The sequence below is a fragment of the Bos grunniens genome, chromosome 2 (genome assembly GCF_055505025.1).
Source record: "Bos grunniens cultivar Pamir isolate PY7600 chromosome 2, Bosgru_T2T1.0, whole genome shotgun sequence".
Taxonomy (NCBI): domain Eukaryota; kingdom Metazoa; phylum Chordata; class Mammalia; order Artiodactyla; family Bovidae; genus Bos; species Bos grunniens.
The window spans coordinates 104,977,271-104,992,774 of NC_141166.1; positions in this window are offsets into that span (position 1 = coordinate 104,977,271).

The window sequence follows — 15,504 nt, forward strand, 5'->3', positions numbered from 1 at the left end:
GTGTCATCTGCATATCTGAGGTTATCGATATTTCTCCTGGCAATCTTGATTCTAGCTTCTGCTTCATCCAGCCCAGCATTTCTCATGATATACTCTGCATATAAGTTAAATAAGCAAGGTGACAATATACAGCCTTGAAGTACTCCTTTCCCAATTTGGAACCAGTCTGTTGTTCCATGGCCTGTTCTAACTGTTGCTTCCTGACCTGCATACAAATTTCTCAAGAGGCAGGTCAGGTGGTCTGGTATTCCCATCTCTTTCAGAATTTTCCACAGTTTATTGTGATCCACACAAAGTCTTTGCCATAGTCAATAAAGCAGAAATAGATGTTTTTCTGGAACTCTCTTGCTTTTTCCATGATCCAACAGATGTTGGCAATTTGATCTCTGGTTCCTCTGCCTTTTCTTAAACCAGATTGAACATCTGGAAGTTCACAGTTCACGTATTGCTGAAGCCTGGCTTGGAGAATTTTAAGCATTACTTTACTACTAGCATGTGAGATGAGTGCAATTGTGTGGTAGTTTGAACATTCTTTGGCATTGCCTTTCTTTGGGATTGGAATGAAAACTGACCTTTTCCAGTCCTGTGGCCACTGCTGAGTTTTCCAAATTTGCTGGCATATTGAGTGCAGCACTTTCACAGCATCATCTTTCAGGATTTGAAATAGCTCAACTGGAATTCCATCACCTCCACTAGCTTTGTTCGTAGTGATGCTTTCTAAGGCCCACTTCACTTCACATTCCAGGATGTCTGGCTCTAGGTCAGTGATCACACCATCGTGATTATCTGGGTCATGAAGATCTTTTTTGTACAGTGCTTCTGTGTATTCTTGCCACCTCTTCTTAATATCTTCTGCTTCTGTTAGGTCCATACCATTTCTGTCCTTTATTGAGCCCATCTTTGCATGAAATGTTCCCTTGGTATCTCTAATTTTCTTGAAGCAATCTCTAGTCTTTCCCATTCAGTTGTTTTTCTCTATTTCTTTGCATTTATCACTGAGGAAGGCTTTCTTATCTCTTCTTGCTCTTCTTTAGAACTCTGCATTCAGGTGCTTATATCTTTCCTTTTCTCCTTTGCTTTTCATTTCTCTTCTTTTCACAGCTATATGTAAGGCCTCCCCAGACAGCCATTTTGCTTTTTTGCATTTCTTTTCCTGGGGAGTGTCTTGATCCCTGTCTCCTGTACAATGTCACGAACCTCAGTCCATAGTTCATCGGGCACTCTATCAGATCTAGGCCCTTAAATCTATTTCTCACTTCCACTGTATAATCATAAGGGATTTGATTTAGGTCATACCTGAATGGTCTAGTGGTTTTCCCTACTTTCATCAATTTAATTCTGAATTTGGCAATAAGGAGTTAATGGTCTGAGCCATAGTCAGCTCCTGGTCTTGTTTTTGCTGACCGTATAGAGCTTCTCCATCTTTGGCTGCAAAGAATATAATCAATCTGATTTCAGTGTTGACCATCTGGTGATGTCTGTGTAGAGTCTTCTCTTGTGTTGTTGGAAGAGGGTGTTTGTTATGACCAGTGCATTTTCTTGGCAAAACTCTATTAGCCTTTGCCCTGCTTCATTCCGTATTCCAAGGCCAAATTTGCCTGTTACTCCAGGTGTTTCTTGACTTTCTACTTTTGCATTCCAGTCCCCTATATAGAAAAGGACATCTTTTTTGGGTGTTAGTTCTAAAAGGTCTTGTAGGTCTTCAGGGAACCGTTCAACTTCAGCTTCTTCAGCATTACTGGTTGGGGTATAGACTTGGATTACTGTGATATTGAATGGTTTGCCTTGGAAATGAACAGAGATCATTCTGTCGTTTTTGAGATTGTATCCAAGTACCGCATTTTGAACTCTTTTGTTGACCATGATGGCTACTCCATTTCTTCTGAGGGATTCCTGCCCACAGTAATAGATATAATGGTCATCTGAGTTAAATTCACCCATTCCAGTCCATCTTAGTTCTCTGATTCCTAGAATGTCAATGTTCACTCTTGCCATTTCCTGTTTGACCACTTCCAATTTGCCTTGATTCATGGACCTGACATTCCAGGTTCCTATGCAATATTGCTCTTTACAGCATCAGACCTTGCTTATCACCAGTCACATCCACAACTGGGTATTGTTTTGCTTTGGCTCCATCCCTTCATTCTTTCTGGAGGTATTTCTCCACTGATCTCCAGTAGCATATTGGGCACCTACTGACCTGGGGAGTTCCTCTTTCAGTATCCTATCATTTGCCTTTTCATACTGTTCATGGGGTTCTCATGGCAAGAATACTGGAGTGGTTTTCCATTCCCTTCTCCAGTGAGCCACATTCTGTCAGACCTCTCCACCTTGACCTGCCCATCTTGTGTGGCCCCACAGGGCATAGCTTAATTTCATTGAGTTAGACCAGGCTGTGGTATGTGTGATTAGACTGACTAGTTTTCTGTGATTATGGTTTCAGTTTGTTTGCCTTCTGATGCCCTTTCACAAAACTTACCGTCTTACTTGGGTTTCTCTTACCTTTGAGGACTGGTATCTCGTCACTGCCGCCCCTCCTGACCTTGTACGTGGAGTGGCTCCTCTCAGCCCTCCTGCACCTGTTCAGCCACTGCTCCTTGGACATGGGGTTGTTCCTCATGTTCACTCAAAAAAACTATGTACTAATTATTATAGCAGCTTTATTTCTGATTATTAAAACTTGGGAAAAACTCAAATGTCCTTCAGCTAATCACTGAATGGGACATCCATACAATGGAATACTGCTGCTGCTGCTGCCAAGTCCCCTCAGTCGTGTCCAACTCTCTGCGACCCCGTAGCCGGCAGCCCACCAGGCTCCCCCGTCCCTGGGATTCTCCAGGCAAGAACACTGGAGTGTGTTGCCATTTCCTTCTCCAATACAATGGAATACTAGTCAACTGAAAAAGGAAACAAACTACAGATACACATAGAAACATGGATGAATCTCAACTGCAATATGCTAAATGGAAAAAGGCAGATTCAAAAGAATGCATACTATCTGATTCCAAGTATGTAATATTCTGGAAAGGCAAAACTATAAGGTATAAAACAGACAAGTTGTGGCTTAGGGTGGGGGTGAAGGAGGAACAGATGAAGTGGTGTTTAAGGGTAATTCTTGGAGTGATAGAATTGTTCTATTATTGATCATAGTGGTAGCTACAGGCTGCAGGTTTGTCAGATGTCATAAATCTGTACAAAAGGGAGAATTTTACATTGTGTGTGTGCATGCTCAGTCGGTCATGTCTGACTCTTTGTGACCCCATGGACCATAGCCCACCAGACTCCTCTGTCCATGGGATTCTCCAGGCAAGAATACTGGAGTGGGTTGCCATTTCCTTCTCCAGGGGATCTTCCCAGCTCTAGGATCGAACCCAAGTTTCCTGCATTAGCAGGCAGATTCTTCAACACTGAGCCACTAGGGAAGTCCCCTACAGAAGTAGAAATATGTTGTACACATAAATCTTATATACTGTTACAAAACCAATGTTACCTCAAAAAATTTTTTAAAAGCACCCCAAAGATGTCCTTAGGTATCATAGGAGTGGAGGTAAAAACCACAGTGAAGCAAGTAAGGGAGTTATACCAAGAGTTTCCTTACCTCTTTGTCAAAAATGAATGAAGTGATGGACACATGCTAAAGAGTGAAGTTTTAGAGGCATGAGGAATTTCAGCTTCCATGTACTTCACTAAATAAGTATTTATCGTATGTCCTTTTTGTTAATTTTTTTCCTGTGATGGAAAACTAGTGCCTACAAGAAGGATGTCAGGATATGGAGCTCTTCTAATATTTAAAATACAGATTGGCAAGACCATCCTCATTGAGCCCGAATATGAGACCATTATACGTGCTGTACTAGTTTATGGAAACATTCTAATGGAACAGTAGGACGTCATTAAGACAGGAGACTTTGCTCATATTTAAACTTTTCCAATTTAAGTGTACCAGTTAAGCAGATTTACAGATTACATTGTCCAGTCTTAATGAAATTTGCCCTCACAAAATGAACAAGAAATTCAAAAAAGTCTCTTGCAAAGGAGTCATCAAAGGCAATTCTCTTATCACAGGTACAACTGAACAATTAGAAAATGGTAATGCTAAGATTCCTCTTCCCCTTTGGGCATATTTCCTATCAAACATTTATGAGTGAAAAGTCAATGACAATGATAAAATCATCAGCTCTAATACAACCATGTCACTATTACTAAAATACTGCTAGTAGTAATATTAACCATAATTACTTAAGTGAGAAAAGTGTTTATCCTAAAAAAATAAAAATAAACAACATCGCATTCAACTTCATTCTGTTTCAGTTCCTATAACTAGCCAAGATTTATAATATATGTATCATATTTGTACTTGATTATATTTGAAGAACATAATTTATGCATAAACACATGTTGGGATACAAATCCATAGAAATATTTTACTGAAAGGTGCACACTATCAAAAGCATTTGAGGGTTTTCCTGGTGGCTCAGTTGTAAAGACAGAGAAGGCAATGGCAACCCTGGAAAATCCCATGGATGGAGGAGCCTCATAGACTGCAGTCCATGGGGTCGCTAAGAGTCGAACATGACTGAGCGACTTTACTTTTACTTTTCACTTTCATGCATTGGAGAAGGAAATGGCAACCCACTCCAGTGTTCTTGCCTGGAGAATCCCAGGGACAGAGGAGCTTAGTGGGCTGCCATCTACGGGGTCACACAGAGTTGGACACGACTGAAGTGACTTAGCAGCAGCAGCAGTTGCAAAGAATCCACATGCCAATGCAGGAGACTTGCGTTCCATCCCTGGTCTGGAAAGATCCACATACTACAGGACAGCTAAGCCCGTGAGTCACAGCTACTAAACCATAACTCTAGAGCCTGAGAGCCACCACTACTGAGCCCACATGCTGCAACTGAAGCCCATATGCCTAGAACCTGTGCTCCACAACAAGAAAAATGAGAAGCACAATGAGAAGCCTGCATACCACAACTAAAGAAAGCCTGCATGCAGCAAGGAAAACCCAGCATAGCCATAAACAAATAAATACATCTTTTTTTAAAAAAAGTTTCCAAACACTTAAAGAAAAATTTGAAAGAATTGATGGAGAGGATATAAATCCTACAAGTAGATCTATGAGGCTAATATCAATAAACAGGAACTTTTTTTTTAATTTAAAAATCAAATGACTTTTATTCTTTAAAATGAATGCATCAAAAATATAAAATAATTCTTCTTTTTTTCTAGATCTTAGAATCTCACAATAAAATATAGAGCTCTGTTCTTTAATATTTCCCTCATTATAGATACCAAGTTAAAGCAGAATTTCTAGAATCAATGTATTTTGTGAACATTTGAAAAGAAATGTTGATATAATGAAAAGCATATAGTGATCATTAGAAAGCAAGATGACTTTTGTAAAAATAACTTACACAACTGACTTGATTTGTCTTTTTTAATAATGTCACACTGACATTAAGGGAATGGGGTAATACTACTATCTTAACAAAGCAGTTAAAAAAATCAAGATGTGAATAATAATTTAGTAGAATTTAGCTGACACATACTGTAATACATAACCAGAATAATCTTTCCAGTTCACTTCCGGGCAGTACCACAAGTCTGAAGTCTTTTGATATCCTCAGAATGAGATCTACAGTCATTGTTCCCATCACCTTTCACTGACCTTCCACTCTCTGATGCCCTCACTACTCTCGTGTGTGTGTGTTGCTCACTTATGTCCAGCTATTTGCAATCCCATGGACTGTGGCTCACCAGGCTCCTCTGCCCATGGAATTCTCCAGGCAGGAATACTGGAGTGGGTGGCCTTTCCCTTCTCTAAGGTCTCTTCCCAACCCAGGGATCAAACCTGCATCTCCTGCATTGCAGGCAGATTCTTTACCAGCTGAGCCACCAGGGAAGCCCCACTACTCTCCTCAGTGAGTTTAAATTCCATGATTCAGTCACTGCAACCATTCTCTGTAAAGGCTCTTAGCTCTTGTCTCTCCCTGGCTTTCTTGAATGAACTTACACTTTCTACATTTAAACCTGCATATGAATGTAAATGACTACAACTAAACTATTCACAGCCATGTTATCTAGACTCACTTGCTCCTCTTCTCCATTTAGGTAAATTTCAACTCTGCTATTTCAGGTGAAAAGTATACAGTATTCCATGACTTTATATCATATTCTATATCCAATCCTTCAGTTAATCCTACCTTCAAAATTATCCAGAAGAGAATTGATTTTAACCACAGCCACTCCTACAATTATAATCCAAGCCACGAATACCTGCAATAGGAATCTTCCCTCCCTCAAAACACAACAAAACAAACTAAAACAAAACAAAACAAACAAACAAACAAACAAAAACAAGCCTTTCTTTTCCCTTGGCCAGCTCTGGTCTATTTTCAATTCAGCAACCAAAATAAGCTATTATAATGTAAAAGTCTCTTGTGTCGTTCCTCCACTCAAAATTCAGGGACTTTCCAAACTAAAGCTCAAAATTCCTGCAGTGACTATATAAAGTCAATTTTTCTTTCTGAACTCATCCTAATCTCTTCTTTGCTAATTTCACTTCAGCCACTTGGAAGAAGTGGGAGAAGAAGCCATCCCCTTCTCCAGGAGATCTTCCCAACCCATTGCAGGCAGATTCTTTACCATCTGAACCACCTGAGAAGCCCTCATAGGTATATATATGTCCAAACACAACAAATTGCAAACACTAAATATGTATGATTTTTTATATATCAAATATACTTCAATAAAACTCTTAAGAAAGCCAATTATAGAAATAAAGGAGGAACCTAATTTGGGCTCTCTCTTGCAGTTTCCCACATGTACTATGTAATCTGGACCTCAGTGCCTTTGTATGTGCTTTTGGTTCTACCTTCCATTTCCATCTCTATCACCCATCTCAGTGGCTCAATGAAGACTCATTTGTTATGAGTCTTTAAATCTATTAAAACCTCTTCTATGCTATCTCTGTAGTATGTTCATACTTCTATCATTGCCCCTATTACACCAAGTTGCAATTATTTGTTTTGAGTCTTTCTCCTAAAAAGCTATGAGTTTCTGGATATTAAGATTCATGTCAACAATCTGCTGTATTTGACACCCCCATGTCTATGTTATACAACTGATTTTCAAATGTAATTGAATCTATATTTTAAAAAAAATCTAGAAGGATCTAATTTTCCAAAAGCTTTAGTGTGAGCTAAAATTGTCATTGATATTCGTTATCCAGCTTATGGAAAGTAGATCTCAAATATTGTGCCAAAATAGCCACAGGAGAGTACGAGCCTCCCATTACCAGGGGAATTTGGGCAGAGCCTGGATAATCAAAGCTCAGGGAATCTTAAAAGATCCTTGAACTACATGGGAAATTAGACTAGAAGAACCCTCAAGATCTGAAAAAAAAATGTATTCACTGATCAGAGAAAATCATTCTCTATTTTTTCTTTTCTTTTTTGCAATTTATGGCAGTTTTTGACTGTATTGTTCTATCTAATTTAGCACGATTTGAGTAAAATTTAAGGATTAAATGCAAAGTCAACTATAAATCTGTAGTGAACACATTGGTCTACGTAATCTGAGTGACTTTATAGTCAAAATATATTTTTAATTTAAAGGTCTCAATCTATTTGTATACACTTTTTATATTAACAAGCTGAGCTTTGAAATAACAAAAACATTTAAATTCTAAACTGTTATTACTAGTGATATTTTTCCATTGGCTCTTAACCATTGTTTTATCTCCTCTCCCCCTCTTTTTATCAAATTTTAAATTAAATAATTGCTTTATTCGAATAGTTGTGTAATTTTTATTATTTTAAGATGTTTGGAATTTAGAAGCATATTTTAATACTGAATTTTATTTTTTATAAAATGTGTATTTAATTATTATAGTGTTAATGTTTCAAGAGTAACAGCTTTATTTCAAAATACCTTAGTGATTATAAAAAATACAAAAATTTTGCTTCTACTGATACTGTTACTGTGCAACACATTTTACAAGTAATTACATTGTCTTATTTTATTGTAAAAAAACAATACCAAACCTAGAAAAAAAAAGAATTTTTTCATTCTATAATGAGTGTTCTAGTACAGAAGGTTTCAATGATTTGTAAAAGATTACATAGCAAGTTATGGCAAATTGAGAAGTAGAATTTTCTCCTGATTTTAGCCCAGAGTTCACTACATTTCAAACCTACATATCTAACTTCCAGGGTCTACTAATGGAGAGAAAATTTTTAAGAATTTCCTTTGACTTATTTAAGACATAAATTTGTTTTTGTTTTCCTAAACTAAGCAAAGAAAATATATTTAATATTTCTCAAAATTAAAAACTTTAATTTACTAGTTATCCCCAAAGCCAGAAGAAATCCTTAGGTAAATATAATATTTAGTATTTGAATTTCAGTAACCCACTAACATTTTTTTTCTTTCAAGTTTCTCTCACTTTGACCTTAATCTCTAGAATGCAATCTTAACATGTGAATTGCCATCTGGTAGGAGACCTTTTCTGTTCTTGATTTTAAAGAAATTTAATATAACTTAAAATCATCCAAATTAAAAACCCACATAGAGTTTATTGGCTAAATTTTTTTCTGCTCTTTGTTATGCAAAAGTTTGCCTTATTTCAATATAAAATAAGCCCAGTTATTCTCTGTGTCAGTCACTATTAGCAAGAAATTAATAAAAATATGCATGACTATAAGTTAAGAGCACAAGTCTTTTCTGAGGCATCAATTTTGAAGTTCAGGAACCTGTAAAAACTAAGAGAATGTTCCTTCAAAGTATTCTTATTATTTCAAATTCCTTTTTCTATGCTTATGATAAACTGATATATTTTCCTACTAAAATATTTGCATGACACTAATCAATAAAAGGCAATGCCAAAGAATGCTCAAACTACTGCACAATTGCACTCATCTCACACGCTAGTAAAGTAAGGCTCAAAATTCTCCAAGCCAGGCTTCAGCAATATGTGAACCATGAACTTCCAGATGTTCAAGCTGGTTTTAGAAAAAGCAGAGGAACCAGAGATCAAATGCCAACATCCGCTGGATCATGGAAAAAGCAAGAGAGTTCCAGAAAAACATCTATTTCTGCTTTATTCACTATGCCAAAGCCTTTGACTGTGTGGATCACAATAAACTGTGGGAAATTCTTCAAGAGATGGGAATACCAGACCACCTGATCTGCCTCTTGAGAAATTTGTATGCAGGTCAGGAAGCAACAGTTAGAACTGGCCATGGAACAACAGACTGGTTCCAAATAGGAAAAGGAGTATATTTTTGACAATATACAGTCAAGGCTGTATATTGTCACCCTTTTTGTTTAACTTCTATGCAGAGCACATCATGAGAAACACTGGACTGGAAGAAGCCCAAGCGGGAATCAAGATTGCTGGGAGAAATATCAATAACCTCAGATATGCACATGACACCAGCCTTATGGCAGAAAGTGAAGAGGAACTCAAAAGCCTCTTGAGGAAAGTGAAAATGTAGAGTGAAAAAGTTGGCTTAAAGCTCAAGATTCAGAAAACGAAGATCATGGCATCTGGTCTCACTACTTCATGGGAAATAGATGGGGAGAATGTGGAAACAGTGTCAGACTTTATTTTTCTGGGCTCCAAAATCACTGCAGATAGTGATTGCAGCCATGAAATTAAAAGACACTTACTCCTTGGAAGGAAAGTTATGACCAACCTACCTAGCATATTCAAAAGCAGAGATATTACTTTGCCAACAAAGGTTCGTCTAGTCAAGGCTATGGTTTTTCCTGTGGTCAGGTATGGATGTGAGAGTTGGACTGTGAAGAAGGCTGAGTGCCGAAGAATTGATGCTTTTGAACCGTGGCGTTGGAGAAGACTCTTGAGAGTCCCTTGGACTGCAAGGAAATCCAGCCAGTCCATTCTGAAGGAGATCAGCCCTGGGATTTCTTTGGAAGGAATGATGCTAAAGCTGAAACTCCAGTACTTTGGCCACCTCATGCAAAGAGTTGACTCATTGGAAAAGACTCTGATGCTGGGAGGGATTGGGGGTAGGAGGAGAAGGTGACGACAGAGGATGAGGTGGCTGGATGGCATCACTGACTCGATGGACGTGAGTCTGAATGAACTCCGGGAATTGGTGGTGGACAGGGAGGCCTGGCGTGCTGCGATTCATGGGGTCGCAAAGAGTCGGACACGACTGAGCATCTGATCTGATCTGAACAATAGATTTTTCATTAATTTCACAGTAGAAATAAAGTGAAAATGAGGATTTTGAAACTGAAGTCTGTATATATTTTAATTCAAGTAATCAAAATTTTCCAAGATATGCAAACAATTGAGGAAATTAATATAGGAAATTTGAAATAGCCTTAATGGTTTTGCAAGAATATTTAGAAGTGGACTAGAAAATTTATTCTGCTAGAATAGGTAGATAAATAGACAGCTAGACACACAAACACACGTATATGTACACAATTCTCAACAGTAAAAACTGTGCACTGTTTAGAACATATACATGATTTCTCTTTTTCCTTTGTTTCAGTTCCATTTAATACCCCCAAAAAAGGAAACTCTAAAGAAGGCATATCATAGTTTCTAAGAAAACAAAAATGATAGATGATAAGATACTTAACCAATTGGTAGGCATCTTAGTACTTGCTATGTTAACCCTCAGCCTCTGAGAGATACAGAAATTCCATCAAAATGTGTGCTCACACTGGACAACTTTCCAATAAGAAATTCACCAGTTGCAGTCAGTGTCCAGCCAGCCCTTTAGGTGAATCAACCATCCATGGGACAAGTCAAGTTACTGCATATTACACAAATTGCCAGGACATTATCCCAACTGTTCAAAGGCTTCCTGACACTAAACCTGAAGCAGACATATCAAGAATAAGTCTACCGCTAACCAGCATCTACATGGCTAGAGCTGCTTTAGTGATACAAATTAATGAACATTCTATAGCACCTCCCAAAGATCATTTCAAGGAAATCTTGCCCTTATCCATTCATCCCATGAATGTACAAAAATATATTTGGAATGACATCCAATCTCTTCAGTGAGCAAGTCATGCAAACAAGCCCAGTGCATACAGAAATAAGGGAAAGAAGGTAGATAAAGAAGGAAGGGACAATGGAAGAAAGGAGGAAGGAAATGACTGACGACAATCTTTTCAGCTTCTGGGTGCCTGTCTAGAAAGATCATACAACTGATCAGGATCCGCTTTAGCATTCCTAAACTGAAATACAATTAACAACAAAACAGAAAGCATAATTATCTAAGTAAGGTCTTCATATGGAAAATGCAACTTAAGAAAATTTTCTTCCTATGAGTTTACATATATATAAATATATATTCATCAAAATATCAATCTTAGAAAAACTAAACAATTCTCTCAAAACCTTCTGGAAAATTCAACATGCTTCCATATTTTAAAAATGTAATTAAGAGTTCAAAAGTTTTGGAGCTTCAAAACTTTTTCAAAATTTTCACCGAGTACAGAATGTGGGTGAACCATGTACAAGACTGTCCCTGACTTGAGTTTGTTCAATTTATGATTTTTCAACTTTAGCCGTGGCAAGAAAGTGATACACATTCAGCAGAAACTGTAGCTCAGATTTTGAGTTGTGATCCTTTCCCGGGTTAGCCCTATGCGGTACAGTGCTTTCTTTTGATGCTGGGTGGGGTGGCGAGCAACAACTCCCAGTCAGCAACTCCCACCATGAAGGTAAGCAACTGATACACTTACAAACATTCTGTACCCACACAGCATACAGTTTTTCACTTCCAGTATCACACTCAATAAATCACATGAGATTTTCAACACTATTATAAAATAGGCTTTGTGTTAGATGATATTTGCCAAACTGTAGACTAATGTTAGTGCTTTCAGTACATTTAAGGTAGGCCAGGCTAAGCAATGATGTTTGGTAGGTTAGGTGTATTAAATGCATTTTCAGCTTATTAATGGCAACCCACTCCAGTACTCTTGCCTGGAAAATCCCATGGATGGAGAAGCCTGGTAGGCTATTGTCCATAGGGTCACAAAGAGTCAGACATGACTGAGAGACTTCACTTTCACTTTTCAGCTTATTAATTTTTCAACTTATGATAGATTGATCATTTTAAGTCTAGGATGATATTAAGTCTAGGATGATGCATGTGCATGCTAAGTCACTTCAGTCATGTCTGACTTGTGACCCTATGGACTGTAGCTCTCCAGACTTCTCTGTCCGTGGGATTCTCCAGGCAAGAATATTGGAGTGGGTTGCCATTGTCTTCTCCAGGGGATCTTCCTCACCCAGGGATCAAACCCCCATCTCTTATGTCTCCTGCATTGCCAGGTGAGTTCTTACTGCTAGCGCCACCCTGGAAGTCCAGGATGATCTGTACTTAATACAAAGTATGCAGAAGTAAGTATACAGCACTTTCAAATAATTCATAAAACATAATATGTGGATATGTCATACCTTTCAATTTCTCACGTAGCTACAAAAAAGGAATCTGGATTACTAAAGTGACACTTACATGTTGTCTGTGTCTCAATAATGATGCTGGAAACTATGAAAGAAATGATGCATTCCTTGGATGTTTAAATCAACTGAAACAGTCTATTCTCATGATGCATTGTGGCGTGAGTGAGGATACATCCTCAAGCTCCACATACATTTTGCTAATTTCCCTAGGTTCATTACTTTCTGGGTTTTTCTGACACTTCTTTGCACTCTTGCTCCCTCTCCCTCTCCCCCTCTCCCCCTTTCCCTCTCTTCTAATTAGGCCACTTCTTTCTTCCTATCATTCTTGCTCTAAATATACTTGCTAAGTCTATCGCTGCTGTTGCCTCTTCTCCAAGTTATCTTTTTTTAGGCACAATGCCAGTGCCATTTTTCTTATGATTTGTAAAAAGTCTTTCTTTCCTCTGTCCCTGCCCAGGCCTCCTACCCCCTGCCTAAGCTTTTCCTTTTTCCTCTATTATCTACAATGCTCTCTGTTATATTTCTAGCCCTTAAAGTTCACAGGGCTCATGAGAAAAGAAAACTACAGCTGTGGTGAAACAACAGAGGTTTGTCCAAAAACTACCCTTGGTTATTTGAATCTAATTTACAGTGTTGCCTCCAAACAATAGCTTAATTGCAGGAATCTCAGAGGAAAAAAAAAAAAGCTGCAAAAATCAAGCAGAAGCCTTGGAAAAAGCATTTGTTATATGTCTATTCTCAAGACTCAGGCCCCTCCAATTTGCCTTATCCTTGCATCAATATGATAAAACAAAATCTATTTACATTTTTCTTTATTTACAGGAGAATTAAATCAAAAAAGCTTCAGTTCATCCAATTAATGAACTAAAGGTGCAATATTAATAAGATACAGAATACATGCCATGTTAATCTTTAAGAGATAAATATAAGATATATTTAATTTGAGTAGGATGTTTGCAGTCTTATTAAGAACACTGGGGAAGGCAATTGGGTAACTGATGTCTGAGTTCTTAGTGACATCCAGAGAATCTTATGGGCTAAAGGAATTCCCAGAGGAGAATTGTGGAATTTAACAGCCAGTTCGGGCTTCTATACTTGATTCACTTCTTTGCTTAGCTATGCAGTGAGTTTTAAAGCCTTTAATTTGACCAGTGTTGTTATGTATCTTGTTTTTCTATAGCATCCTGTTTTGTTTACTTTTATGGCTAGTTTGGTTGCCTAAAATTATTGCCCTTCCTCTGTAGGCTCAAAATGTTAGGTGAATTTGCCTCAATAGTGATCAGCATTTTTATTTTCATTTCACAAGCAAATACTTTTATACATGCTTTGAATAAAGAATATATTTTAGGTATTAATAAGGAAGTGAATCATTATAAACATAACTGGATCCCTTGCCTTTTTTTTCTTTACACTCCACATGTATCTTCAATAGGTTTACTGAGCTGCTGACCTAACAGAGAAAAAAATCTTTCTGATTATAACTGGGAACATTAAAACAATCCTATATTTGCAAAATCCAAGATGATAGCACTACAAATACCAAGTTAAGTTCCCTGTAAGCTACCGTCAGAAGTTAATAGTCCAGAGGCAATTAATAAGGGAGTTTACTTTTAAAGAAAAATTCTCTCCCAAAATCACACCTGAGTTAGTCTTTAGGGGAAGATAGGGATTGAAAAATATATGGATTCTACATAAATCATTAGGATATTAAAGGTGAACAGAATAGACAAAAAAAATAAAGAGAAGAAAAGCAAAAAAGTGAGAATGCTGTTTAATTAACACTGATATGTAGCCATGAATACCACATAGATATAAACTTATACTCCAAGAATCTTTTAAAAAGAAATACTGCTGTGATAAGAGAAAAGGAAGCATTAGCACTGACCAGCTTTTGAGCAGTGATATTTTGGCCTATGAAGTTCTGTGAAAATTGCACTGTACCAGTAATATTTAATTGTAGCATAAAAATTAAACACCATTTCCTTGATATAAAAGAGGGATAGTATGTAAATTAAGTAAGTTTCAATTCATGTCTTCTTACTCACATCTGTTGGCAGCTTAAATAGTTTTAGTGTCATTAATTGTTAGAAAAGTGCAAGATTTGCTGTATGCTTGCCACTTAGGACCAAAGGCACAAAAGTCTAATTGCACTAAGTAATTAGTCATTTGTCATTTCCTATTGTCAGCAATTACTTTCCATTAGAAATCCTCACTGAAAATTCTAATTTGAAGTGAGGTTTGCATTTTATTGCTGTCCATCCAAATTAGTTTAAAATTGACAGCTACATTTTCATTTAAAATTTTAAAGATATTAAATATGCTTGAGAAAACTGAAGCACACTCAGCTCCGCATAAGCCTCTCTGTGTGTGTGCATGCATATGCGGACACACACACTTAGAAGAAAAGACAGCCAACACCCAAGAAGGCGCTTTTTATTTTTCCGAAAGGGAGTTGTTGTGCAAACATCACACGTGGTTGCTTCTGTGAAATTTCAGGTTTCTGATTGTTACATTTACACACAGACCCCTGCAGTGATGCTCTCACCTGCACACAGATGGACAAGGAAACAACACACTATTAGACTGCTTTCTAGGGTTCCGAGCTCCCTCTGGGATACAGCTGTTGGATGGTTTTTCATTTGTTCTTTCTTCATGCTCCACTAGCCAATCAACTATTTCCCTTCCCTACGTTCTGAGCACTGTATAAAGCTAAAAGGGAATATAGCCTCAAAAATAATACTGAGGAGTTGACTCATAATTAGCATGGGTCCATTGATGTATTTTAACTAAGGGCAACTGATGAGTCAGGCTCATCCTCAAACTTTGTAAAAGTTTAAGCACCACATATTTCCCAACTGATGGTTTTCCTCTTTTAAAACTTAAGACTGTTTTCCTTGAAATACAGCTGGATATCTTTAACAATTAGACCAGGCTTCCAATTGTTAACTTTAAAGATATGGATGCAAAGGTCACATATTTTTCTCTCTACCCCATGATTAAAATTCTAAAACTGTAAAACAAATCTTTAAAAGACTTGAGTT